The following is a 27,001-nucleotide window of genomic DNA, read 5'->3' as shown; positions in this document are numbered from 1 at the left end:
TCCTCTGCTCCCCCTAGCTTCCCTCCCTCAACTCTATTTTGAAGATGTCTTCATGGTTTAGCTAGGTGGCACAGTGGACAAAGCACCAACCCTGGACCCAGGAGGTCCCAATCCCAAATCGAGCCCCAAACATGAGACACCCCACCTTGCTTGCCCCACAAAGAACAAGGATAAACAAAAAAAGTGCTTTACAGATATCATCCCTTCATATTCAATTCAGACCTGTGTCCTCTAACTATTCCTTTCCACTTCCCTAATACTAAGAAAGTTCTGATGAGTTAGAAGTATTATCTTCCCGTGTAGGAATGTAAACAGTTTAATCTTTTAATATCCCTCATGACTTTTTTTTCCTGTTTACTTTTTTATGCTTCTCTAGGGTTTTGTATTTGAAAGTCATATTTTCTATTCAGTGCAGCTCTTTTCATCACAAATGCCTGAAGATCCTGTCTTTTGTTGAAATCCCATTTTTTCCTCTGAAGATTATACACAATTTTGCTGGGTAGGTGATTCTTGGATGTAGTCCCACTTCCTTTGCCCACTGGAATATCATAGTCCATGACATCCAGTCCTTTAATGTAGCTGCTCCTAGATCTTGTTTTATACTTATTGTAGCTCCACAGTATTTGAATTCCTTTTTTCTAGTGGCTTACAATATTTTTTCCTTGACCTAGTGCTCTGGAATTAGGTTATAATATTCCTGGTGGTTTTCCTTTTGGGATCTCTATCAGGAGGTGATTGGTGGATTCTTTCCAATTCTATTTTACCTTCTGCTTCTAAAATATCAGGGCAATTTTCCCTGACAATCTCTTGGAAGATGCTGTCAAAACTCTTATTTTGGTCATGGTTTTCAGGTGGTCCAGTAATTTTCAAATTCTCTCTCCTGGATCTATTTTCCAGGTCAGCTGTTTTTCCAAGGAGATATTTAATATTGCCCTCCATTTTTTATTCATTTGGATTTGCTTTACTGTGTCTTCATTTCTCATAAATTCACTAACTTCCATTTGTTCAATCCTAATTCTTAATAATAATTTTCTTCATATAGCTTTTGTATCTCCTTTTCCATTTGACTTTTCAAGCTGTTGACTTTTTTCTCATGGCTCTCTTGCATTGCTCTCATTTCTCTTTCCATTCTTTCTTCCACCTCTCCAAGTCTTCCTTCTATCACTCCTACTTTCTTTTCAAAGTTCCTTTTGAGTGCTTCCATGGCCTAAGACCAATTCATATTTTTCTTGGAAGCTTACAATGTAGGTTTCCTGAGGTTGTTATCCTCTTCTGAGGGTGTACCTTGATCTTCCTTGTCACTGAAGAAACTTTCAATAATTCCCAACTTGCTTTGCTTGCTCATCTTGCCCTCTTTTACTTGACTGTTAACTCCCTCTTTAATGCCCTACTTCCAAGCTACAGTGTCCCAAGTTTCAGAGGGTCCCAGATGTTTTTTGGTTTGAGGGAAGGCAGGTTATTCTCCTTCTCAATCTGTTCTCTAATCCAAAAATAACCTCAAGTCAACTTGCTAATTAACCAGCCAGCAGAGTCATGTAGTGTTTCCTAGCTCCAATGATCCTGTGCCCCTCTCCCACTTGGGCCTCCCACTGCTCAAGATTTCTTCCTGGTTCCCCTGCTGGGTCATGTTAGCTGAATTCCTCCTTAGGTCCCACATACATCCCTGTATTTCCCTCTCCTGGCTAGCTGTTCGGCTCTCTCACCCTACCATAAGCTTAGTTCTAGAAGACACTGGTGCTGCCCCTGATTCAGAGGCTCAGGGTTAATATCCTCTTGTGCAGTGTGCCTGGGGTCTGTGTTGATGAAATTGCAAGGTTGGACTCTTCTTACAGCCCAGCATGGCCCCCTTTAATCTGTCTTTGACTGGAATATAATCTCAGCCCATCTTTTTGTGTGTTTTTTCTGCTCCAGGGGTTATTTTATTTCTGTTTTTGGGTTAATTGTGTCTGGCGTTCTGTTAGTTTAATGTCTTTTCTCTGCCATTTTGGCTCTGCCCCTAGATAGTCCTTTTTTTGACTTTTAGAGTCATGTGAGCTCCCTTTGCTAATATTGAATATACTTTAATAAATGTTTAATGCCCCCAAACTGGGACTAAAGCTTTTAATTTATAAGTAACAACTATATTAGAAACCCCAGATAGACTTACAGGGAGGAACAAAGATGGCAGAGGAAAGGCAGTGAGCTCCCAAACTCATGACACTATCATTCCAAAAACCATCCAAATAATGTCATAGGAAAATGTCTGGAGCAGCAAAACTCAAAGAAAAATGTGCTGAAATCATCTTCTAACCAAGAACAGCTTGGAAGGTCAGAAGGAGGGAGCTGCTTTGCTGATGCAGTTGAGCCCAACCCCTTAGTCACCCTGATACAGATCCAGTCCCAGGAAGGCCTCACCAGAAAAGCAGACCCCCAGTGCCTCTGAGTCAGCTGAAGTGCCAGTGTTGTCTGGAACTAAGCTCACAGTCTGGTGAGTGGGCTGCCCCCTGGGCAGGGGGGAGACTAGAGGTGTCTATGCTGGTGCTAAGGCAGAACTTGGATTTTACACCCCTGCTGAGTACCAGGAAGTAGGCTAGAGTAGCATTTGCCCAGGTTGGGGAGGGGCACAGGCTCATTGGAGCTAACAACCACAACACACAAAGCTGGTCAATTAGCAAGTTGGTCTGGAGTCATCTAAGGACCAGGGAACAGGCCGGTGAGTGAAGAACCTGATTCTCCTTAAATCATACCACCTAGGAACCCCAGCTAATTTTCCCCAAACTTGGGACAGAAATAAGGCAACAACACATATAATTTTACACAATACAAGATTGAGAATTAGAGAAAATATCCATGGTCACCAGAAGTTATTAAGTAGTTTAATTTCTAATAGGTGAAGACAACAAGTATTGTGATGACCAGGGATAACTGTTTTGTTCAAGGGTGATAAAAGAGAAAAGGAGATACATAACTTCCTGGGTGACAGGAAGATGGTGAGATGCCTTCGATAGGTAGTAGGAAAGATCTGAAGCTCAAATATTGTCTCATGTCTAGGACAGGTTTGCTTGTACTTTGTCATCAATTATCTGGTTTTGGCCCTATGAATGGATACAAAGATAATAATTTATGAAATGAAGGTACTAAACTCTATGACTGCTAGTATTCATTTTCAGATGTGACTTGTGATTTATGATGCATGTAACTTGACCTAGGTCTGTTCATTGAAATTGGACCCATCAGTTAAGTGTGACATTCATATTATTATAGTACTCTGAATTTACAAAGACATACAAGTCCTATCCTGGGTCTACTTACAAGAATGGGTCCCATGGGCCATAGATGACATTCTTATTAACAAAGAACTCAGAGTTTATAAAGAGGTTTTTTCATGACAAACAAAATATAGAGATAAGAATATATATGAGGTTTATAGGGTGATGGTGGGAAAACAGAAGACTGCAGAGCCTGAAGCTACTGAAATTATTGCTTGTTTTCACTTCATTTAATTTAGATAGCCTGGCCTGATTCCAGACTTTGTAATGAAAAATATGACAAATGTTAGAAATTAATATTATATTAATAAAATATTTTAAACATGTGACTTGAAGAAAAATATATTCTTGGAGAGGAAAGAAATAAGATAGAGTCAGAGTGGTTTTTCAAGAACTATTATGCTTAAACTTTAATGATCTTTTCAATGCACAGATTCTTTTAAACTACTTCCCAAAACAGAAGATAAATTACATTCCAATTGATATATTATTGTTTCTTTCCAAAAGCAAGTGGAATACATTTGGTATTCAGTTAGAATTTAACACTTTCAGAATATTATTAATCTATTGTTCTCTAGTCTAGTGATCCTGTCTATATTATGACCCAATCCAAAATAATACTGTTCATTCATTTATTCACTCATTTGATAATAAAGTATCCACTGTATATAGAGCTCTCTGTAGTAAGTCATGAAGAGAACAGTGAGGTACAGTTCCCAACCTATATATTAACAGGAAAGCTCATTTTCTTTTTATTAAGGTTATTTTTGAGCATGTTTTACTAGATTGTAAGCTCCTTGAGAGCAGGGATAGTTTTATTAATTTTCTATCTCCCATGAAAATACCTCAAATACAGAACAATTAACCAACTCAGGTACTAGTAATTATATTTCTACATCAAATTCCAAAGGTCCTAGTATCACACTAGCTGGAAGAGAACTTTATAAATTGATCCAGTCCTACCTCTCCATTTTAAAGATAAGAAAACTAAAGGTCCAAATCACACAATGAATGACAAAACCAGGATTTGAACCCAGGTCCTCTTATTCCAAATATGGTTTTCACTGCACCTCATTCCTTTAATTTATTAGTTATGCCTTAATTACAACATTTAGAAAAAAATGAAATTATTTTATTGATACTTGATTCCTTGTGTGAAGTATAGAGCTTGTAAAATTCAAATATGTACTAAAAGACAAACCTATTTACAAGTAGTAGCTTATATAGATTCAAACCAAATAAAGTTTTCCGTAAACAAACAAAATTGTCTCAGAAAAGGAGGAGTGGAGGAGCTAGGTGGCACAGTGGATAAAGGCCCTGGATTCAGGAGGACCTGAGTTCAAATCCAGACTCAAATACTTGACACTAGCTGTGTGACCCTGGGCAAGTCACTTAACCCTCCTTGCCCCACCAAAACAAAACTAAGAAAGAAAAGGAGGAGTAAGTTTAGCAGAACCACATATTCTAATGGTTGTTTATGCATTCAGTTAGCCAACCAATCAGCAAGATTTTATTTAGGTCCTACTTTGTTCCAGGTCCTTTTCTAGGTACTAGGGGCACAAGGGGAAAAAAATTCAACTGTTCTCATATACCATGATTTTTTCAATCATTCCCCTAGTTGCTGAGCATCCTCTCTGCTTCAGCCTCTTCTACACTATGAAAAGAGCTGTTATGAATATTTTTGAACAATTGATGGGCAGCTCACCCCAGATTCTAACTTTTTGGCTATATGAAAAGAGCTGCCATAAATATTTTTGTACATATATTTCCTTTGTTGCTTGGTTGTTGTTTTTTTGTTTTGATCTCTTGTGGTTTTAGACCTAATAGTGGTATCCCTGGGCCAATTATACACAAAATATAATAGCTTTTGGTTCATAGTTACTTTTCAGAGCTTTCCAGAATAGCAAACATGATTCAAAGCTATCCCAGCAGTGCTTTTATATATCTGTTTTCTTATAACCCTTTCACCATTTGTTATTTTTCTTTCTTTCCTTTTTTGGGGTCAACTTTGCCAAGCTTACAGCCATGAGGTTATATGTCAGAGTAATCTCCATATGCATTTTTCTAAGTATTATTAATTTTGAGCATTTTTTTACATATGGCTATTGATAACTTCGATTTCTTCTTCTGAAAACTAAGTTTCGATTGCTCTTATTCTTATAAATTTTTTTTTTTAACTTTTTTTTTTTTTTAAGTGAGGCAATTGGGGTTAAGTGACTTGCCCAGGGTCACACAGCCAGTAAGTGTTAAGTGTCCGAGGCCGGATTTGAACTCAGGTACTCCTGACTCCAGGGCCGGTGCTCTATCCACTGCGCCACCTAGCTGCCCCTTTATTCTTATAAATTTGACTGAGTTCCCCATATATCTTAGAAATGAGAACTTTAGCAAAGAAATATTGCAAAGATTTCCCCCTCATTTCCTGGGTTTCTTCTCATTTTAGCTGTGTCAGTTTGGTTTGGGAAAAAATTAATTTTATCTATTAAAAATTGTCCACCTACCTCCTATGATCCTTTTTTTTTTTTTTTGGCAGGGCAATGAGGGTTAAATAACTCGCCCAGGGTCACACAGCTAGTAAGTGTCAAGTGTCTGAGGTCAGATTTGAACTCAGGTCCTCCTGAATCCGGGGCTGGTGCTCTATTCACTGCGCCACCTAGCTGTCCCGCCTATGATCCTTTTGAATCTTTGGTCATTAACTTTCCCTCTATCTATAGATCTGACAGTTCATTGTTTCCATGCTTCTCTGTTTATGACATTACTTGTTATGTCTAAATGATGTACTCATTTGGAGCTGCACAAGCATACTTAAAGCAAAACAGAAAATATTAACAAATGATATTTTCCTTCCCCAAATCCCTGAAAAGTCCCATTGGTCATAATTTGAGAACAATGGAGCTTTTTTTTTCTTAGAGAAATGGAACAAAGATTGTAACTGGAAGTTTAACAAGGAACACCTCTTCTCTACATAAGGTCATTACCCACAGAGGGAAAGTAATCTTTTCCATGGAAATGAAGGCATCCTCTTAGATACTTATTCATTTAGATTTTCTATATAGACCTCTGAAAGGAGCCCCATTGATTCTTCCAAGGGAGTAGGCAAGGAGGAATGGACTAGAATACCCTTGATTGTATTTTTTCCTTCACCTAGGTTTCTACAAATGTTACCTGCAATTTAAATGGGAAGAGATTCATATAAAAGGTCATGGGGGACTATGCTATTTTAAATCTCTTTTTCTAAATAAGAAATAACTTAGATATAGAATGATGATAATTTAACATTTCTAGCAGGTTTGAGACTATATTGCAAAGTGCTGCATTAGTATTAATTTTGTTTTCTTTAACAGTGGTGTATGAGAAAATTTCAAAATCCTCTTTAACTGAACTTTGGTGTACATGGAAGAGAGGAATGTGACTTAAGGCTGGACAGGTAAGTTAGAGTAAGGTTTCAGAGAGATTCAAATGCTAAAGAGAGGTAGTTATACTAGATCCTAGAGGCAAAAGGGGAAAACAAAGCTTGTTTGAGTTTGGGGATTGTGTGACATTATCAGAGCTGAACTTTCAGAAAATCAATTTGGTAGCTATGTGGATTTGGAGTTTGAGAAAATTAAGGTAAGGAGACCAATTAGTAGGTTCTTGTAATAGTCCAGATGAGAAATGATGAGAGCCTGAATTAGGTTCCTGCTTCTAAAATTAATTGATTGAATTTTTGTGGTGAGTCAGAAGGGATAAGTGACATTATAAACATAGGTTTGAAAAAAAACATAAATATAAAAAAGAGGCTGGTCCTCACAACAGAATCAGGAAAATTTTGAAGTGGTCCAAATATCCTTCCAATATGATAGTTTTCAAGAAAAAACCTCCCTTTATAAAGTTATATTTATTTGTGGCTTTGTCATAGTCCCCTTAGACTAAAAGTTCCATCAGCGCAGAGACCATATCACATCACTTTTTTTTCTCCCCCAGGGCCTATGACAGAGTCTGAATATAATAGGTGCTTAATAAAAATATAAATAATGAGGCTATATAAGGTAACTTCATTATTATATATTTCTTCTTCTGGTTGAGTTTTCTTAATGAATACCTAAACAATTTTTTTTAATATGGCCAGACCATATTGAGAGGAAAAGATGATGAGTTCAATTCTGGATGTATTGAATCTGAGATGTCTGTGAGAATTCTTATTTAAAAATAGTTGAAGGTTTGTGAAACACTGAAAAGATACTTAGTATGGATATAAATATCCGGGATTCATAAGCACAAAGATGACAATTATACCAGTGTGAATTGATAAGGTCACTGAAAATAGAGAGGATGTATATATAGAGAGAAGAGGGCCTATGGCAATGCCTTGGGAAGTACCACACATCCTTAGGAATATGTCTATTTCTACCAATAAATATAAGCTATAAAATATAAGAAAGACAATATTTATGGTTCTTAATAAATAAATTATATGTTTAAATCTATTTAAATTGTGGGTTTCATTTTGTTTATAATTTCTAAGTCAGTTGTCACATAGGACAAAATTTATTTCCATCACGTTGTTGGAAATAGTAAGAAAGGTGGTCTGACCGAAACAAATAATACTTGAAAAAATGCATGATAACACTGAAAAAGTAAGTTAGATTTGTGTTGTAAATGGCTTTAAATGAAAAATGTAATTATCTATCTTTCATTCTAGAGGTAAGAGAGGGCCTTTGGTATTTTGGGGTGATATGATCATACTTGCACTTTAGAAATATCACTCTGGTACCTGTATAGAGGAAGTACGAATATGGGCAAGTCATTTTTCTTTTCTGAGCTTTCTTTAAAATAGGGATAGGATAATGTTTTATGATGCATTGCATAAATGTAAAGGTAAGCCCTGGTGTCAGTTAATGTTTCACAAAATTCATCTCAAATGCCACCAAAATCATACTATGTTGATGTTACTCCACTGATGACAACACTGAGCCAATGGTCTAATAACTCTAGAAGTTGCTTGTCATATTTCTTTCTCAGGTTTGGATTCAATTCTAAAGGTTTGTGGGAGTTTGGCTCCACTTTAATGGCAGGTAATCTTTACAGTCAACGATGCTAGCTGCCCAGGAAATTCTTTCCTGGTTTACTAAGAGTATATGTGGTGGTATGATTTTGTGTGTGTGTGTGTATGTATGTGTATATATATATATATATATATATATGTATATGTATATGTATGTATATATGTATACACACAAATACACACATATATAGATATATATATACATACATACATACACACACACACACACACACACATATATATATATATATATATATATGTCACGTTAAAATTAGGACTAAGGAAGGATGAGAATAAACTATAACTTAACCCTTCTTCCCCTAGTTCATGATTATAAAACACTTCAATATATTAATGATATTCTATGAGACTTTTGGTTATCTTTTACTTTTTTCTCCTAAGGTCTATTTTTTTGTATGTCTGTCATAGTGTCCCTGACAATCCAATTATACTTGGAAGCAAAATAAATGATGCCCTGAGGTCCTTTCCATCTTAGGACTGGCCAGTTAATCAAGGACATTCATTGAAAATATACATGCAAAATACTTTATCTTGAACTCTGCAGAGCATGTTCTTTTCCTCTATAGTCCAGACACTGTGTTATCAATCTCCCTGCATAGATCTCTTCCTCCACCCCATTCCTTTCACTCAGTTATGGAAGGAAATGAATATAGCTTATAACTAATTTGAACATTTCCACCAGTCTGCCCCTAGCAAATCTCCTGAAACATTAGAGACAATTAGAGAGAAATTAAGATGCTTGCCCAAGTTGCTAGGGTGGTGAAGTGAAGCATCCTGACTAAAGAAGGAGACATACCATAGCAGAGTGTGGCAGATAGAGTATTGGGCTTTCAGTTAAGAAGACCCTGTTTAAAATTCTGCCTTTGGTTTACAAACTTTGTAACCATGGACAAGTCACTTAATTTTTCTGACACTGTTTTCTCATATATAAAATGAAGAAGTGGAATTCAGTAGCCCCTAAGAACCCTCTCAGCTCTACATAACCTGGGTTCTGGAAGGAGAGAAAACATTGGGCTTCATGAGACACCATGTCTGAATTTGGAATTGTTAACTGAAATCCACATAGAGACAGAAAGTGCCTGCGTGTTTCTGATCCTTGAGCAAATTTCTGCCAGACCAGACACTGGCAGGGACAGCAGCACATGGAAGGAACTTTGGGAATTGGGGTTCTTCATCTAGTAATACTGCATTAGAACTGTGTCACAGGGAGAACTCTGAAACCCTGTCAAGGCTGGACACCTCTGGCACTTACTCCTATGAAGTAGGGTTATGTTGTCTGTGACAGGAAAAGCTTTTCTCTATCAAAGTATGAATGGTTCCTAAAGAGCTCCACTGAACAGAATAGCTGGAAGAACTGGGATAAGAACACAGGAGCTCACCTACTGACAACTACAGAAACCATAATGGGGAGCAATCAATGCTGGATTCTACCCATTAAGCAGGCGTAAAGGACAAGTTGTATTAGGGTGTGAAGTAAACATCCTGCTTTGAACCTTAGAAAAAAAATGTCAAGGGAGTTACATCTGAGTGCCACCCCCTGTGAGCTCTAAGAGGAGGCACAAAGTGTGGTAATACTATTGCCACCTATTGGGAGCTATACAAAACTACAGGATAAGTCACCTAATGACAAGTTGTATGAGGTAATGACTGCTATGAGCAGTGTATTCATGATCATAAGTTGTGATCTGTGCAGGTCTATGAGGTGAAAGTTGCTCTATTTTGAGTACTAATTTTGAGTTTTCTTTTTCCCCTTCAAATTATCAATAAAAGCTCTCTTTCAGAATTTTGTGAATTTGCGCTTATGAGGGGAATTGTTTTCAATACACTAATTACTTAGTAATTTTGCTAGATGTTCTGGCTAGGAGCAATTAACCAGGAAAAAGGAGATATAGCCATGGCCATTCCTGTCATGTGAGGGTCTCTAAATCAAGAGTTATTAGGGTTGAAAGAAAAATTAGCCTTGAAAACATTTATCAAACACCAAGAAAGATGAAACAAAACAAAATGGAGATTAAAAAGACATAAAAACATATGCATTGGGGCAGCTAGATGGCGCAGTGGATAAAGCACTGGCCCTGGATTCAGGAGGACCTGAGTTCAAATCTGGCCTCAGCCACTTGACACTTACTAGCTGTGTGACCCTGGGCAAGTCACTTAACCCTCATTGCCCTGCCAACAACAAACAAACAAACCAACAAACAAACAAAAAACCATATGCATTGTATAAATGAAGACATAAGTACTGAGAGTAGGGTAAGATATTATGAGAGTCTGATAGTTTGAGTTAGGGAAGATTTCAGGAAGCTGGAAAAAATCTTAGGTAATATTTTATAATTCTTTGCGGGGGGAACAATGAGGGTTAAGTGACTTGCCCAGGGTCACACAGCTAGTAAGTGTCAAGTGTCTGAGGCTGGATTTGAATTCAGGTCCTCCTGAATCCAGGGCCAGTGCTTTATGCACTGCTCCACCTAGCTGCCCCCCAACTTCTTCATTCTTTAGGATTAGATTATTTAGTTTCCAATGATTTTTGCAACTGTGCTATCATGGACCTTTATTGAATGTAACTTTTATTATATCTGAAAAGGGTGCTACTTTTCTGCATTTGGTTGCAAGATTTTTATGGCACAACACATAGTCAATTTTTGTGAAGATGCCCCATATAGCTGAGAAGATATAATCCTTTCTATTGTCATCCATTTTTTTTCCAAGTGACCAATATCTAACTTTTTAAAGATTCTATTAATTTCCTTGACTTCTTTCTTATCTATTTTATGGTTAGATTTATCTAACTCTAAGAGGGGAAAGTTGATGGCCTCACTAGTATAGTTTTTCCTATTATCTCCTATAATTCATTTAAGTTTTCCTTTAACAATTTGGATGCTATACCATATGGTGCATATACATATACATACATACATATATATATATACATATACACACATACATATTTAGTATTTATATTACTTAATTGTCTATGAAGCCTCTTAGTAAGATATAATGTCCCTGTTTATCTCTTTTAATTAAGTCTATTTTTGATTTTGCTTTATCTGAGATCACGATTTCTACCTTTCCCTTTTTAATTCAATTGAAGTATAATACATTCTCTTCCAGTCCCTTATTTTAACTCTACATATGTCTGTTTTAAGTATATTTCTTGTCAACTGCATACTTGTGTAATCTGTTTTCTATTGTACTATTCACTTCTTTTTTATGGGTGAGTGCCTCCTATTCACATTCACAGTTGTGTTTAGTAGCTGTGCATTTATCTCCATTCGATTTTCTTTTGTTTGTCTTTTTTTCTTTTCTTTTCTTTCCTTTTCTTTTTTCTTTTCTTTTCCTTTTTGTTTGTTTTTGGTTTCTTTTAGTTGAGCAGTGAGGGCTAAGTGAATTGGCCAAAGGTCACACAGCTAGTCAGTGTCAAGTGTCTGATGTTGGATTTGAACTCAGGCCCTCCTCACTCCAGAGCCAGTGCTATATCCACTGTGCCACCTAGCTGCCCCCTTTTTTCTTTCTTTTTATCCTGCTCCTCATCACAGCTCTGTTTGGAATCTGACCACTTCTTTCTTTATAAACTCTACTTTTTATCACTACCCCCTTTCTCTTATCCCCCTCCCATCCTACTTTCTTGTTGGGTAAGATAGCTTTCTCTACTTAGTTGAGTGTGTGTGTGTGTGTGTGTATGTGTGTGTGTGTGTGTGTGGCCTCTTTGAAGCAATTTAGATGAAAGTGAATTTCAAGCATTACCCACCCTCTCTTACCATATTCCCCTCCACTATAAAAACTCTGTCTTGAATGCCTCTTTTATATGATATAATTTCCCTATTCATCTCCTCTCTTCTCTATTTCCCCAGGACATCTCTTCCTCTCCTATTCATTTTTTACATTATGCCAATATGATCAACTCACTCCCATGTCCTTAATTTAGAGTCATTCTAAGTAACCTAAAATGATAAAGTTTTTAGAAATTATATGCATAATATTCCCTTAAAGGAATGCAAGTACTTTAACATTTTTGAGTCCTTTATGATTTCTTGTTCATGTTCATGTTTTTATCCTTCCCTTGAGTCTTATATGTTAAACTCATATTTTCTATTCAGCTTTGATCTTTTTATCAGGAATGCTTGAAAGTCTATTTTATTAAATATCCATTTTATTTCTTCAAGTATTATACTTATTTTCATTAAGAAGGTTATTTTGGGGGCAGTGAAGTGGCACAGTGGATAAAGCACCGGCCCTGGATTCATAAGGACCTGAGTTCAAATCCGGCCTCAGATACTTGACACTTACTAGCTGTGTGACCCTGGGCAAGTCACTTAACCCCCATTGCCCCGCAAAAAAAAAAAAAAAAAAGTTATTCTTGGTTCTAATCTAATCTACTCTTTTGACTCCCAGAATATATTCCAAGCCCTATATTCATATAACATAGTAGCTAAATCTTTTGTGATCCTGACTGTGGCTCCTTGGTATTTGAATGGTTTCTTTCTTGAAATATTTCCTCTTTGACCTTGGAGTTCTGAAATTTTGCTATGTTATTCCTGGAAGTTTTCATTTTGGTATCTCTTTCAGGTGATTTTTGTCAGTGCATTCTTTCAATTTCTATTTTATCCTCTGGTTCTATGATATTGAGGTGAATTTCCTTGATGAATTCTTGAAATATGATGTCTAGGCTCTTTTTTTATTATGACTTTCAGGAACTACAATAATTCTTAAATTATGTCTCCTTGATCTATTTTCTAGTTCATATTTTCCAATGAGATAGTTCACACTTTTTTCTATTTTTCATTCCATTGTCTTTGTTTTATTGTTTCTTGATATCTCATGGAGTAATTAATATCCACTTGACCAATTCTAATGTTTAATGAATTATTTTCTTCATTGAGTTTGTATACATCTCCCACCACCACCACCACCCCCACTTCCCACTTGCCCAGTTCTACTTTTAAGGTGTTATTTTCTTCAGTGAGGTTTTGTAGGATTCCCCCCAGCCCCCCCGCTTTGACCAATTCCATTTTTAGATGTTATTTTTTCATTATTTTTGTCCCTCCTTTACTAAACTGTTGTCTTCTCATAGTTTTCTTCAATTGCTTTAATTTCTTTGCAATTTTTCCTCTACCACCTTTATTTAATTTTGGAAACTATTTTTGTGTTCTTCCAGGAATTCTTGTTAGGCTTGTGTACAATTAATGTTTTTTTTTCCCCTTTGAGACTTTGTTCATATCTGTTTTGATGCCATTGCTTCTTCTGAGTTTATGTCCTGATCTTCACAATTAGTATAGTAGGTTTTTATGGTCAGGTTCTTTTTTGTTCATTTTTCAAGTTTATATTTTGACATTGAACTTTATGTTAATATTGGGATCACTGCATGGAAGGGGAAGTGTAGGGGTACTGTCTCAAGCTTCAACTTTTGCTGCAATACTGATTTCAGAATTAGTCTTAGGGGGTTGGAAGCTTTCCATTCTTCCAAAGTGGTGTGATCTGGGAAGAAGTGTGGTCACTGTTATAGTCTTTACTCAGGTTCTGACCCAGGAAAAGCCCAAGATTCCTTGATGCTGTAACTGAGACTAATTCTCAGGGCACTTGGACACTTGGGACAGCATATGATACCAGTCTTCAGGGCCTCTGCTCAGTTGGGATTACAAGTGACACTGTTCCTCAGACCACTTGCTCTGTCATACTAACGTGTTACTTTCCACCCTTGAACTGTGACCATGAAGTGGATATGGGAAATGCAGTTGCCAAACTGTGCCCAGTCCTATAGCAAGTGCTAGCACAAGGATTCCATATAATGTTTATTCTGTACAGTTGCCCTTTGCATCTCTGGCTTGAGAGTTCCTACAGTTGCTGCTGCTTCTCTTGCCACTACCCACTCCCACCATTGCTGTTGCATCTACATGGATTCTGAACCAGTCTCCACAGCCATTCCACAAATCTTTCCTTCCTATATTATCTTGTGCAGTAGTAATGTCTCAACCTCACCTTTTGTTGGCTTTGCCACTCTAGATCTTCATTTGAAGCATTATTTTTTGGGGGGGAGGAAGGGATGGGTATTCTGCCTCACTTTAAGCCATACACCAACACCCCCTTGCCACAGTTGAGCCTTACTACATACATAAATATATACACACATACATATAATTTAACATTTTCAAAGTGACCCACATATGTTATTTTCATCTGATTTTCACAACCACCCTGAAAGGTAGTCGCTATAATTTTTAAAAACATTTTTATTTAAAGTTTTTAGTTCCAGAATCTACCCTTCTGTCCTTCACCTTCCCTCCCCACACCTCCACCTCCCTCAGATGATTAACAATCAAATATACATTGTACATGTGCAATCATGTAAAGCATTTCCATCTTAGTCATTTTGTGCAAAAAGACTCAAATAAAAGAAAAAAATGAAAGTAAAAAATAGCATGCTCAGTCAGTATTCAAACAACATCAGTTCTTTCTCTGGAGGCAGATAGTGTGGTTCATCATTAGTCTTTTGGGATTGTCTTGGATCACTGTATTGGTAAGAATAGAGATATCATTCATAGTTCTTCATAAAATAATATTGCTATTATGGAGCACATTGTTCTTCTGGTTCTGTTCACTTAACTATGCATTAGTTCATGTGAGATTTTCCAGGTTTTTCTGAAATCATCCTGCTTGTCATTTCTTATAGCATAATAATTTTTCATTATAATGATATACCACAGCTTGTCCAGCCATTGCCCAATTGATGGGTATCCCTTTGATTTCCAGTTCTTGGCACCACAAAAAGAGCTGCTGTAGATATTTTGTACAGATATGTCATTTTTCCTTTTTTGGTATGTCTTTGGGATCTAGACCTAGTGGTGGTATTGCTGGATCAAAGGGTTATGAAAGTTTTATAGCCCTTTGGGTATAGTTCCAAATTGCTCTCCAGAATGGTTATATCTGTTTAGAACTCCAACAATAATGTATTAGTGTCCTACTTTTTCCACATACTCTCGAATAGCCAACATTTTCCCTTTTTGTCATATTATCCAATCTGATAGCTTTGAGTGGTACCTCACAGATTTTTTTATTTACATTTCTCTAAGAGTGACTTAAAGCATTTTTCATGTTTATAGATAGTTGTGATTTCCTTGTCTGAAAACTGCTTGTTCATATCCTTTGATCATTTATTAATTGGGGAACAACTTGTATTTTTTCATAAATTTGACTTAGTTTGCTATATATTAGAGAAATTAGGCCTTTGTCAAAAATACTTATTGCAAAAAAAATTATATCCCATTTTCTGTTTTCCTTAAATTTTCATTGAATTCATTTTATTGTTTGAAAAACACTTTTGAATTTTATGTGATTATAATTATCTATTTTACATTTTGTAATGTTCTTTATATCTTTTTTGTTCCTACATACTTTCCTTATCCATGTTTTTGACAGATAAACTATTCTATACTCTCTTAATTTTCTTATAGTATCACCTTTATATGTAAATCATGTACCCATTTTGACCTTATCTTGTTATATGGTATAAATGTTAGTCTATACCTAGTTTCTGCCATGCTATTTTCCAGTTTTCCCAGAAGTTTTGTTGGTTGTTATTTTTTTTAATCAAATAATGAGTTTTTGTCCAAAAAGCTTGGGTCTTGGGGTTTATCATATACAAGATTACTATGGTCATTTACTATAATGTAATTTGTCTGTAATATATTCCACTGATCCACCACTCTATTTCTAAGCCAGTACTAGATTGTTTTGATAATTTCCATTTTACAATATAGTTTGAGATCTGGTACAGCTAGACCACCTTCTTTTGTAATTTTTCCCATTGATTCCCTTGATATCCTTGGACTTTTGTTTTTCCAGATTAACTTTGTTATTATTTTTTCTAGCCCTACAAAATATTTTTTGTATAGTTTGGTATGGCACTGAATAAATTAATTTAAATAGAATTTTAATTTTTATTATATTGGCTTATCATAACCATGAACAATTAATGTTTTTCCAATTGTTTGGATATGACTTTATTTGTGTGAGAAGTGTTTTATTGTTGTGTTCTTAGGATTCCTGAGTTTGTCTTGACAGGTAGCCTCCAAAATATTTTATATTGTCTACAGTTATTTTAAATGGAATTTTTCCTTCTATCTCTTGCTGTTATACTTTCTTGGTAATATATAGAAATGCTGATGATTTATATAGTTTTATTTTGTATCCTGCAACTTTGACAAAATTGTTAATAATTTCAGGTAATTTTTAGTTAATTCTCTAGGATTTTCTAAATATAGCATCATATCATCTGCAAAGAGTGATAGTTTTTTATTGCCTGTTCTAATTCCTTTAATTCTTTTTTCCTCTCTTATTGCTTTAGCTAACATTTCTAGTGTAATATTAAATAATGAAGGTGATAATAGGCATCCTTACTTCATCTTTGATTGTATTAGAGAGGTTCCAGCTTATGTCCATTACCAATAATGCTTGCTGATGGCTTTAGATAAATATTATTTATCATTTTAAGGAAAGATCCATTTATACTAAATATCTGTATGTGTGTTTCTATAGGAATGGGTGTTGTATTTTTAAAAAACTTTTTTTTCCTGCATCTATTGAGGTAATCATATGAAATCTATTGGGTTTTTATTGATATGATCAATTATGCTGACAGTTTTCTTAATATGGGACCAGCCCTTCATTCTTGGTATAAATCCCACCTGGTCATAGTGTATAATCCTTGTGGTATATTGCTATAATATCTTTGCTCACATTTTACTTAAAATTTTTGCATTAATCTTCATTAGGGGAATCGGTCTATAATTTATTTCTGTTTTTTCTCTTCCCTATTTATGTCACAAAAGGAATTTGATAAAACTCATTTAACTATTTTTTTCAAATAGTTTTTTATAATATTGGGATTAAGTGCTCTTTAAATGTTTTGTAGAATTCAATTGTGAATCTCTCTGGTCCTGGGGATTTTTTTCAGGAAATTAATTTTATGTCTTTTTCAATTTCTTTTTCTAAGATTGTCTTTTATTGTTTGAGCTTCCTTCCATTATAGTAAACCAAATACACTCAAATCTAGATATAGAAAATGGATTAATTTTACAATAATTATTCACTTTTCAAAAGTTTACTTTGCCTTCTAATGCCATGGTTCTTAACTTTTTCATGTTTCATAAATTCCTTTGTAGTGTGGTGAAAGCTATGGAGCACTACAGTAAGTGAAGAAATATTCATTAAATACATTCACTGTGATAAGAGCTGGGAATGCAAACACAGGTAACCCTTTTTCAGAATGATGTTTTTAAATCTATAAGATATATAGGATTACAAAGAAAGTAAATGATATTAATATATAATTACCAAAACATAAAATTTACAAAACAACAGTTTGTGGGCTCCAGGTTAAGAAATTTTATATATAAAAGATTACTTACAGGATTCCTTTTTTAAAATATCCTATGTAGGGCAGCTAGGTGGAAAAGTGGATAGAGCACCGGCCCTGAAGTCAGGAGGATCTGAGTTCAAATCCTGACTCAGACACTTAATATTACTAGCTGTGTGACCCTGAGCAAGTCACTTAACTCCAATTGCCTCACCAAAAAAGAAAAAAAGAAAAGAAAAAATCCTACCTCTTCCCATACATACCATTTAAAACAACATTTTATGTATCAAAAATTTATCTTTACCTGAATTTTATTTCACAGAAGGCTATAGGACATTGCATAAAACCTAAAGTAAATAAGACTTCGAAAGGATCAGTGAATCTTTCTCCTTTTTTCCAACTTAAAAGTAATTTTCCCAATTGCATGTGAATATATTTTTCAATATCCATATTTTTAAGATTTGAGTTCCAAATTTTTTCCCTCCCTTCCTTCCTTCCCCCCTCTCTAATACATCAAGAAATCTGATATTTTATATAATACACTCATGTTAAACATATTTCCACATTTGTCATGTTGTAAAAGAAGACTATCAGAAGAAAAGGGCAAAACCATGAGAAAGAATTTTTTTTTAAGTGACAATAGTATGCTTTGATCTGCATTCACACTCCATAGTTCTTTTCCTGGATGTGGAGAATATTTTCCATCATCAGGTGTTTAGAATTGTCTTGGATCATTGCATTGCTGAGAAGATCATAGTTGATCATTGCATAATGTTGCTGTTGTAGCGTACAGTGTTCTCCTGGTTCTGCTCTCTTCACTCAGCATCAGTTCATGTAAGTCTTTCCAGGTTTTTCTGTAATCCACGTGCTCACCATTTCTTATAGCAAAAAAGTATTCCATTACATTCATATACCACAACTTGTTCAGCCATTCCCCATTGATGGACATGCCCTCAATTTCCACTTCTTTGCTACCACCAGAAAGAGCTGCCATGAATATTTTTTACATGTGGGTCTTTTCCCCTTTTTTGTGATCTCTGTGTTATACAGACTTAGAGCTATTAGAACTTTCTTTTATAATGAATCCCAGGCTAAGAGAGTACTATCTTTAATTCTTAACTCTTCAAGTAAAAGGAAATACAAATAACCTAAGAAAGAAATGGAGTTGATGTTAGGTTTAAAAAATAATAATAGATTTGTGATTACTTAGATTGGAAAATGGAAAAATGAAGTGATCTTATAATGACCTTCAAATTGATGACTTGTCATAGAAGAAACAACTGGATGTTTTTATCTAGTAAGGACAGTACAAGGCATTATGTAATTAAATTATAGCTGAAGGTAATTAAGACCATTTAAAATATTCTAAATATAATCATGGGTTGTGCCCATAGGGTCCAATATATCAACAAATATAGAATTTATCTTCATTTATTGGGGATTATTTCAATATAATTCTATTTAAAAGCAAAATAGGCTAATTGTTGTTTTAAAGTTATTGTCAGAGTTTGATTCTATGTGTATTTCTGATGGTCACATATGATCCTTAAGCACAATTCAACAACTCACTGAAAAGTATAAAACTATTATTTAATTCATCTATATGAGCAGAAGTAAAGTACTATTGGAAGAAATAAGCATATCTTTTTCAAGTCAATGTATTCATTATCTACTTGGTCCAGGCACTGTCCAAGGTGTTTAGAATACATAGGAGTTTTGAGCAGCTTAAACAGTATCAGCAGCAGCAGCAGCTAGCATTTATATAATGCTTACTATGTTTCAGAAACTGTACTAAATACTTTACAACTGTAATCTCATTTGATCCTCTCTACAGCCTGGCAAAATATGTGCTATTATCATCCCCATTTTATAGGTGAGAAAACCAAGACAAGTGGAAGTTAAGTGATTTACTCAGTCACACAACTTCTAAGTGTCTGAGGCTGGATTTGAATTCCAGCTTTTTAATTTCTTTCCAAGTATATCACCTAGCTGCCTCATTATACTGCAGGGATATAATAGTTATACAGATAGGTACATACTATATTTTGCCATATATACATATTATAATATATATATATATATAACATGCATATATAGCATTATGTTACACACATATACATATACACGTATATGCATCTATACACACAAACATACATACATATACATACATGTATATATGTGTATGTGTGTGAATGAATGAAATGAATACACACTAATTGGGAGAGACCACTCAGACCTTGGGAAATTAGAAAAGCCCTCTTGTAGAAAGTAGTGCTTAAGTTGAGTTTTGTGAGGAACAATGGTTTCCAAGACATAGAGGTAAGGAAAGCAAGCCTTCCACACATGGGGGACAGTCTGGGCAATGGCATGTAGGAAAGAGATGAAGTATGGTATTCTTTTTTTTTATTTTAATCTTTTTTTTTTTTTTTAGTGAGGCAATTGGGGTTAGGTGACTTGCCCAGGGTCACCTAGCTAGTAAGTGTTAAGTGTCTGAGGCCGAATTTGAACTCAGGTACTCCTGACTCCAGGACCAGTGCTCTATCCACTGCGCCACCTAGCTGCCCCATGAAGTATGGTATTCTAGGAACAGAAAGTAGAAAATTTGACTAGAAGATAAATGAATTGTGGGAAGGGGGAGAGAAAAGAATGAGTTGGGACTGGCCTGAAAAGATAGGCTTGAGCAAGATTATCAAATACTTTAAGTTCTAAACAAACAAATGTATATGTTATCATAGAAGCAGAAAGGAGTTACTAAAGCATATTGATCAGGTGGTAAAATAGTCATACATCTTTATTTTGTCATGAGAAAACAAATTCATACCAAGGAAGATGGGTGTAGCAAAGGATAAATGTGCAAAGCCTTGAAGTCTAATGACAAGTTACAGAGCCATTAATAAGTGAATTATACACATTGGCAATGGCTGTTAAAGACTATATTGATTACACTGGGCCATAATTGGGAAAATAGTTTTATAAGATATGGGGAAATGTTTAAAACCAACTTTGCTGAATAATACATCATTAAAACCTTACTTATCAGGGATTTGTACAGTGTTTATTGTCAACATCAGTCATTTGAAGCATATATGATGTTCTGTATTGTTAGATCTCTTTTGAAGTGTGCTTGGCATATCTTTTATTCCAATTCAACTCATTGAGTACAAGAAATATGTCTCCTACTTCTTTGTCTATTCCCATAGGGCTTCTTATAGTGCTTTACATATGGCTACTTAGTAAACACTAATGATATGATCATCAAAAGAGGGATTAATTAATGATTGAATTGGAATGGAGCATGAGTTAGCTACATGAGGTTCAGCCTCACATAGACTTTTTTACTTGATGCATTTGAAATTAAAAAAAATTCACAAGGCAAGAAGCTTAAGGAACACTTAAAAAGTAATGTTAAGACTCAAAACTATGTATTCTGTTCTTTGGAAAGAAAGCAGACATATCTAATAGAATTCACCTTCATTGTCTTACCATATGCTTCAATACAGTCAGATGCATTTGAGGATGCAACTAAACCTGTCAGGAAGGCAAAAAGGACAAAAAATAGTTCTGATGCATTTTCATGCTAGTGATGTGCTGATCATTTCATCTTCTAGCCCTATTGCATAGAATATCAAACACAGACATGCATCTTTTTAAATTCATCAACTGAGTGTATGAATCTATGGAGAAGAAACACAAACATTTTTGAGGGAAAATTTTTTCCACTGTTTCAAACCATCTCTAGCACCAGTGAGGTATTCTTTTCTATTTTGCTGTCATCTGACTATGGAAGCGCCAAGCTGTCAACATTGACTGCTCTCTGGAATTATTGATCCAAGTTCCCAACAGTTTGATCATTTTCTTTACCTGAGGGATCCACTGATGCTTCAAATGCAACACATTTTAAATCCAACTCATCTTCTCCCTAACCACACTGACTCTTCTAGATTTCCAATATTCTCTTATTTGTCTAAGCAGCCTGGCAGTCACCCAAACTTGAAAATTCAATCATCTTTGACTTCTTTTACCTTATAAGTAATAACAAAGGGTAAAAGACAGAATCTTGATACACTCCACTAGTGACTGCCCTGTATCATCCCACATTGAGCCACACCATTCTTCCTATTCTGCTTCTAAAGTATCATACATCTCTGCTCTTCATTTCATCCCAACTGTAAATGCCACTTCACATCTTCCTTCACCATCCTTTGCAGAGATTCTTATATCTATTTTTGAAGACAGATTATGATAGTATAATTACATTGAGGTTCAATTTTGAGTTTATATTATCCATTATATTGTTGTAATCATTGTATAGCATGTATTCTTGTCTATTTCTTTTAATTCTTATTTGTTCATAAAACATATTTCTTTGCATTATTCTTTTTCTTCATTTTAGCAGGAATATTCCATGCCATTAATGTACTACAATTTAATTAGTTGTTAACCCAAAATATATCTAATTTTTTCCAGTTCTTAACTACTACAAAAATATGATACTTTAAATATTTTGATAGTTGGATTTTTCACCCCTGCTGGGAACCAGGATGTAGGCTTGAGGAGCAGTGGTCCAGATGGGGAAAGGGCACAGGCTCATCAGAGCTAACAACCACATCACACAAAGTTTTGCTGTCTGGTTAATTAGCAAGTTGGCCTGGGGTTATCTATGGACCAGAGAACAGGCCAGACAAGTGAAGACCTTACCCTTCATTAAATCATACCACCTGTGACCCCTTGAAGCTTGGGACAGTGAAGCCTAGAAACAGTGTCCCACTTTGAGGACCTAAAAGTCAAGTAAAAGAAAGGCAAGATGAGCATACAGAGAAAGGTGAGGACCATAGCAAGTTCCATTAGTGACAAGGAAGATCGAGGTACACCCTCAGAAGAGGAGAAGAGGATAGCAACATCAGGGCTCCTACATCCAAAGTTTCCAAGAAAAATATGAATTGGTCTTAGTCCATAGAGGAACGCAAAAATGACTTTGAATTTAAAGTCAGAGAGGTAGAGAAAAAATGGAAAGAGTAATGAGGGTGATGCAGGAAAGACATGAGAAAAAGTCAATAACTTGAAAAGCCAAATGGAAAAGGTCTCTGATGAAAATAATTCCCTAAGAATTAGGATTGAACAAATGGATGCTAGTGACTTTATGAGAAACCAAGACACAATAAAGCAAATCCAAATGAGTAAAAAATAGAGGGCAATGTGAAATATCTTCTTGGAAAATCTGCTAACCTGGAAAATAGATCAAGGAGAGATCATTTGAAAATTATTGGTCTACCTGAAAACCATGATCAAGGAAAGAGCTTAGACGTCATCTTCCAAGAAATTGTAAGGGAAAATTGTCTTGATATTCTAGAAGCAGAAGGTAAAATAGAAATTGAAATAATCCTCTGATCACCTCCAGAAAGAGATCCCAAAAGGAAAACTCCCAGAAATATTATAGCCAAATTCCAGAGCTCCCAGGTCAAGGAGAAAATATTGCAAGCTGCCAAAAGGAAAGAATTGAAGCACAGTGGAGCCCCAGTCAGGATAGCACAAGATCTAGCAGCTTTTGCATTAAAGGATCAGAGGGCATGGAATATGATGTTCCAGAGGGCAAAGCAATTGGCATTACAACCAAGAATCACATATTCAGCAAAACTGCATATAATCTTTCAGAGGAAAAAGTGGGACTTCAATGAAAAAGAAGACTTTGAGGTATATGTCATGAAAAGACCTGAAGTGAATGAAAAAATTTGACTTTCAAATACAAGATCCTAGAGAACCATAAAAAGCTAAACAGGAAAAAGAAATGAAGATGGATGTTAAAAGGTTAAACTGTTTACATTCCTATATGGCAAGTTGATAAGTCTACCCCATAAGAACTTTCTCAGTATTAGGGCAGATGATAGAAATAAATTTAGACAGAGAACACAGGTGGGTCTCTTTGTGAGGTGGTTGGAGTTGGGTGACATGCCTGGAGACATTCAGTGGGTCTTGCATCTAAGGTCAGATTTGGGCTGGAGATTTCCTGGGTCTAGGGTGGTGCTTTGTCCACCTAGCTGCCCCACGATGACATCTTTAGGGTAGAATTGATGGGTGAGAAGAATGCACTAGGGGAGGGGGAAGGGGAAAGGTAGCATGGGGTGAAATCTCACATGAAAGAAACAGGAGGGAGTAACTAGGTGGCACAGTGTATAAAGCACCAGCCCTGGATTCAAGAGGACCTGAGTTCAAATCTGGCCTCAAACACTTGACACTTACTAGCTATGTGACCCTGGACACTTAACCCTAATTGTCCCACAAAAGGGTGGGGGAAGGCTTGCATATTCAAAAGATGTTAAAAAGTCAAAATGGAAGCAATTGACAGCAAGCTGGATATGGAAGGTAAGAGATAGTGAGGAGCCGAGGTAACACCTAGGATGTGAGGCCAAGGAACTAGGAAAATTCTGTTGCCCTTGATAATAATAAGGATGTTAGAGGGCAAAGAGTGGGGGTTTAGGGGAAAATATATTATGGGTTCAGTTTTGGACATATATAACATGTACCCTTATAGTTGTTTTTATTCCAAGTTCTTTCATTATTAATGTTGTTGAATAACATTTCATATAGATTTGTACTTTCAATTAATGCTACTAATAATAAATAAGAAATAGGGATGTTTCCATAATAGTTATCTGTCAAATTTATCAACATATGTTTTTTATTTGTGAAGTAACTTTTCTACTTCTGAATTTCACATGACAACATGCAAATTCATTTTATTCACATTTTTTGTTTGTTTGTTTTTGGTTTTTAGTGAGGCAATTGGGGTTAAGTGACTTGCCCAGGGTCACATAGCTAATAAGTATTAAGTGTCTGAGGCCGGATTTGAACTCAGGTACTCATGACTCCAGGGCCAGTGCTCTATTCACTGTGCCACCTAGCTGCCCCATTTTATTCACATTTTAAGAAATAGATGAGGAATATTGACATTCTGATTAAATATGTCATCATACGAAATCAAGGAAGATTCTCTAAAGAACTGAACTCAAGGTGACCTAGGACTTTGGATCAGAGTTTAGAACACCACTTAAACTGTTAAGTAAAGGTGATGGGGGGAAAGATTAAAATTTTTACTTTGAAAACTTATAAAATATCATTATCACTTACTCATAGCCTCAAATGACATGACTAAATAATCATAATATAATTATAATAATAACAATCATATATGAATATATAATGTAAAATTGTATATTAGAAAAGGTAGTATAGTTCAGTAGATAAGAAGCAAACCCCAGAATAAGGAAGAAGGGAGTTCAGGTTATGCTTTTGACACATAACAACTGTTTGGCCATGAGCAAGTCACCTAACCTCTTAGTGTGCCTGGGAACTCTTGTCCTTAAATGTAAAATGAAGGATTCACATGCAGTATTCTTTTGATAGAGATACTTTCTACACCATAATTCCCCATAGTGAAATCATAGGTTTTTACCTTATTCCTTCAAAAGAAATTGATATCAACTAGGATTAGATTTGACCTACAAAGTGATATGATGTATATATTCTGGTTTAACATATGAGATTTTTCCTTTACCCTTATCATCCTACGTCACTTCACTAGTCCCTTATATCTTTAACCATGGCCCTAGGTATTTATCCACTTTAGACTTAAAAAAATTAAAAAACCAGATCATTATAACTTTCATTCATAACATCTTCCACTATTTTAGAAGACTGCCTTTGACTAATCTCCTTTAAAATATTAACAGTTTTTTTAATTAAGAAGGTAATTTTATGTTTCCTCGTTACATTATGATGTTTTTGCACCCTATGGTTTGTCAGTTTATAATCATTTACTAAGCACCCTATACACCATGCACTATGCCAAGCATTAGGGATACAAAAAAGACACAAAAGACAGTCCCTGTGCCGAAGGAGCTAGCAATCTAATGGTGAAAAGAACAAGAAAACAAATACGTACAAACAAGTTATATACAGGATAAATGGGAAATAACTGAGGGAAAGAAGGCAGTATAATTGAGGGGTTAGGAAAGACTTCCTGTAGAAGACAGAATTTTAGTTGTTATTTAAAGGAAACTAGGGATGCCAGTAGATGGAGATGAGGAGGGAGAGCATTCCAGACATGGCTGATAGAGAAAATACTGAGTCAAGAGATGGAGTGTTTTGTTTGTGGAACAGATGAGAATGAAGGGAGAAGAGAAAGCTCATGACAAATAACTTTATTTTTTTTTCTGTAACATATGAGGCAATATGTTAAGTTGATAAGGCTGAGGTAAGGGGAATCATGGATCATTTGAGGTGAGGAGAAACAATTTGGAAGAAACATTGTCGGATACTGAGAGTTTCTTGATAACGTAGGATTGCCTAGTGTCAGTGAGAGCCCAGGTGAGCTTGTGTAATATAAATCTGTAGTGGATTTAATAAGAAGGGTTGCATGATTTTCCCAATAGCATTCAGCAGCAAATGCATAAAAACAAAGGTGGTTGATGGTGGGAGTTTTCCAAGACTGAGCCTTTATAGGGTTCAATTGTGGATGTGACAAGAGAACCAGATACTCAGGAGAAAAGGACTGGATTGATTTGAACTGTTTCACTAAGGGATCAATGTTGGGAAAAGAGGAGAGGATGGCTAGACCTGGAGGGATGACCTGGGAGAGAACTGAGGAGTCCAGGGTTTAGAGATCATGGTATGGATGAAGAACAAGGTTTGGTAAGGAATGGCATAGAAAGGTATACATACATACACCTACACATACACATGTACACATAAACACACAAATGACTAAGCATAGAAAGGTCAGATAAAGGGACATGGAAGTAGCATATTTGTGGGTGATGGCAAGATCTAGTGTATGGGCATGTTTCTGTGCAGCTTTGTGGTAGAATAGGTCACAGGAAGTAAGAATGTTGAAGAACTTAGTGGGTAAGATGAAGGAAAGTTCCAGGAGGAAGGCAGGAGTAAGAAAAGAGAGAATTATAAACCAAATACTAAATTCACTGAGGAAGGAAAGGGAGTGACCCAGAAGTCTGTAGACAGTGGCAACTAGGATTTTAATAGAATGGTAATGATGAATAGCATGAACATCAACAAAAGAGGTTATTGAGTGATGGAGGTAGGGAATGCTTTATTTGGCCTCATGGCTTTAGTTAAAACACCTAGCTTTGGAGTTTCTAAGCAATTGGTACTCAAGAAAATGCTACAATCACAAGCTTTATTGTTATTCAATACAGAAAGCAGACAAAGCATATGCACACTATTTGACAATATAAACAGACTGAGGTTTGTCCCCAAAGGCAAGAAACTCACTGTAACCTGAGAGTGAGGGAGATTGTTTGGGAGGAAACACAGTCAGAGTTGAAC

The sequence above is a fragment of the Dromiciops gliroides genome, chromosome 5, assembly GCF_019393635.1.
Source record: "Dromiciops gliroides isolate mDroGli1 chromosome 5, mDroGli1.pri, whole genome shotgun sequence".
Lineage (NCBI taxonomy): Eukaryota > Metazoa > Chordata > Mammalia > Microbiotheria > Microbiotheriidae > Dromiciops > Dromiciops gliroides.
Note: the sequence above shows the minus strand (reverse complement) of the source record.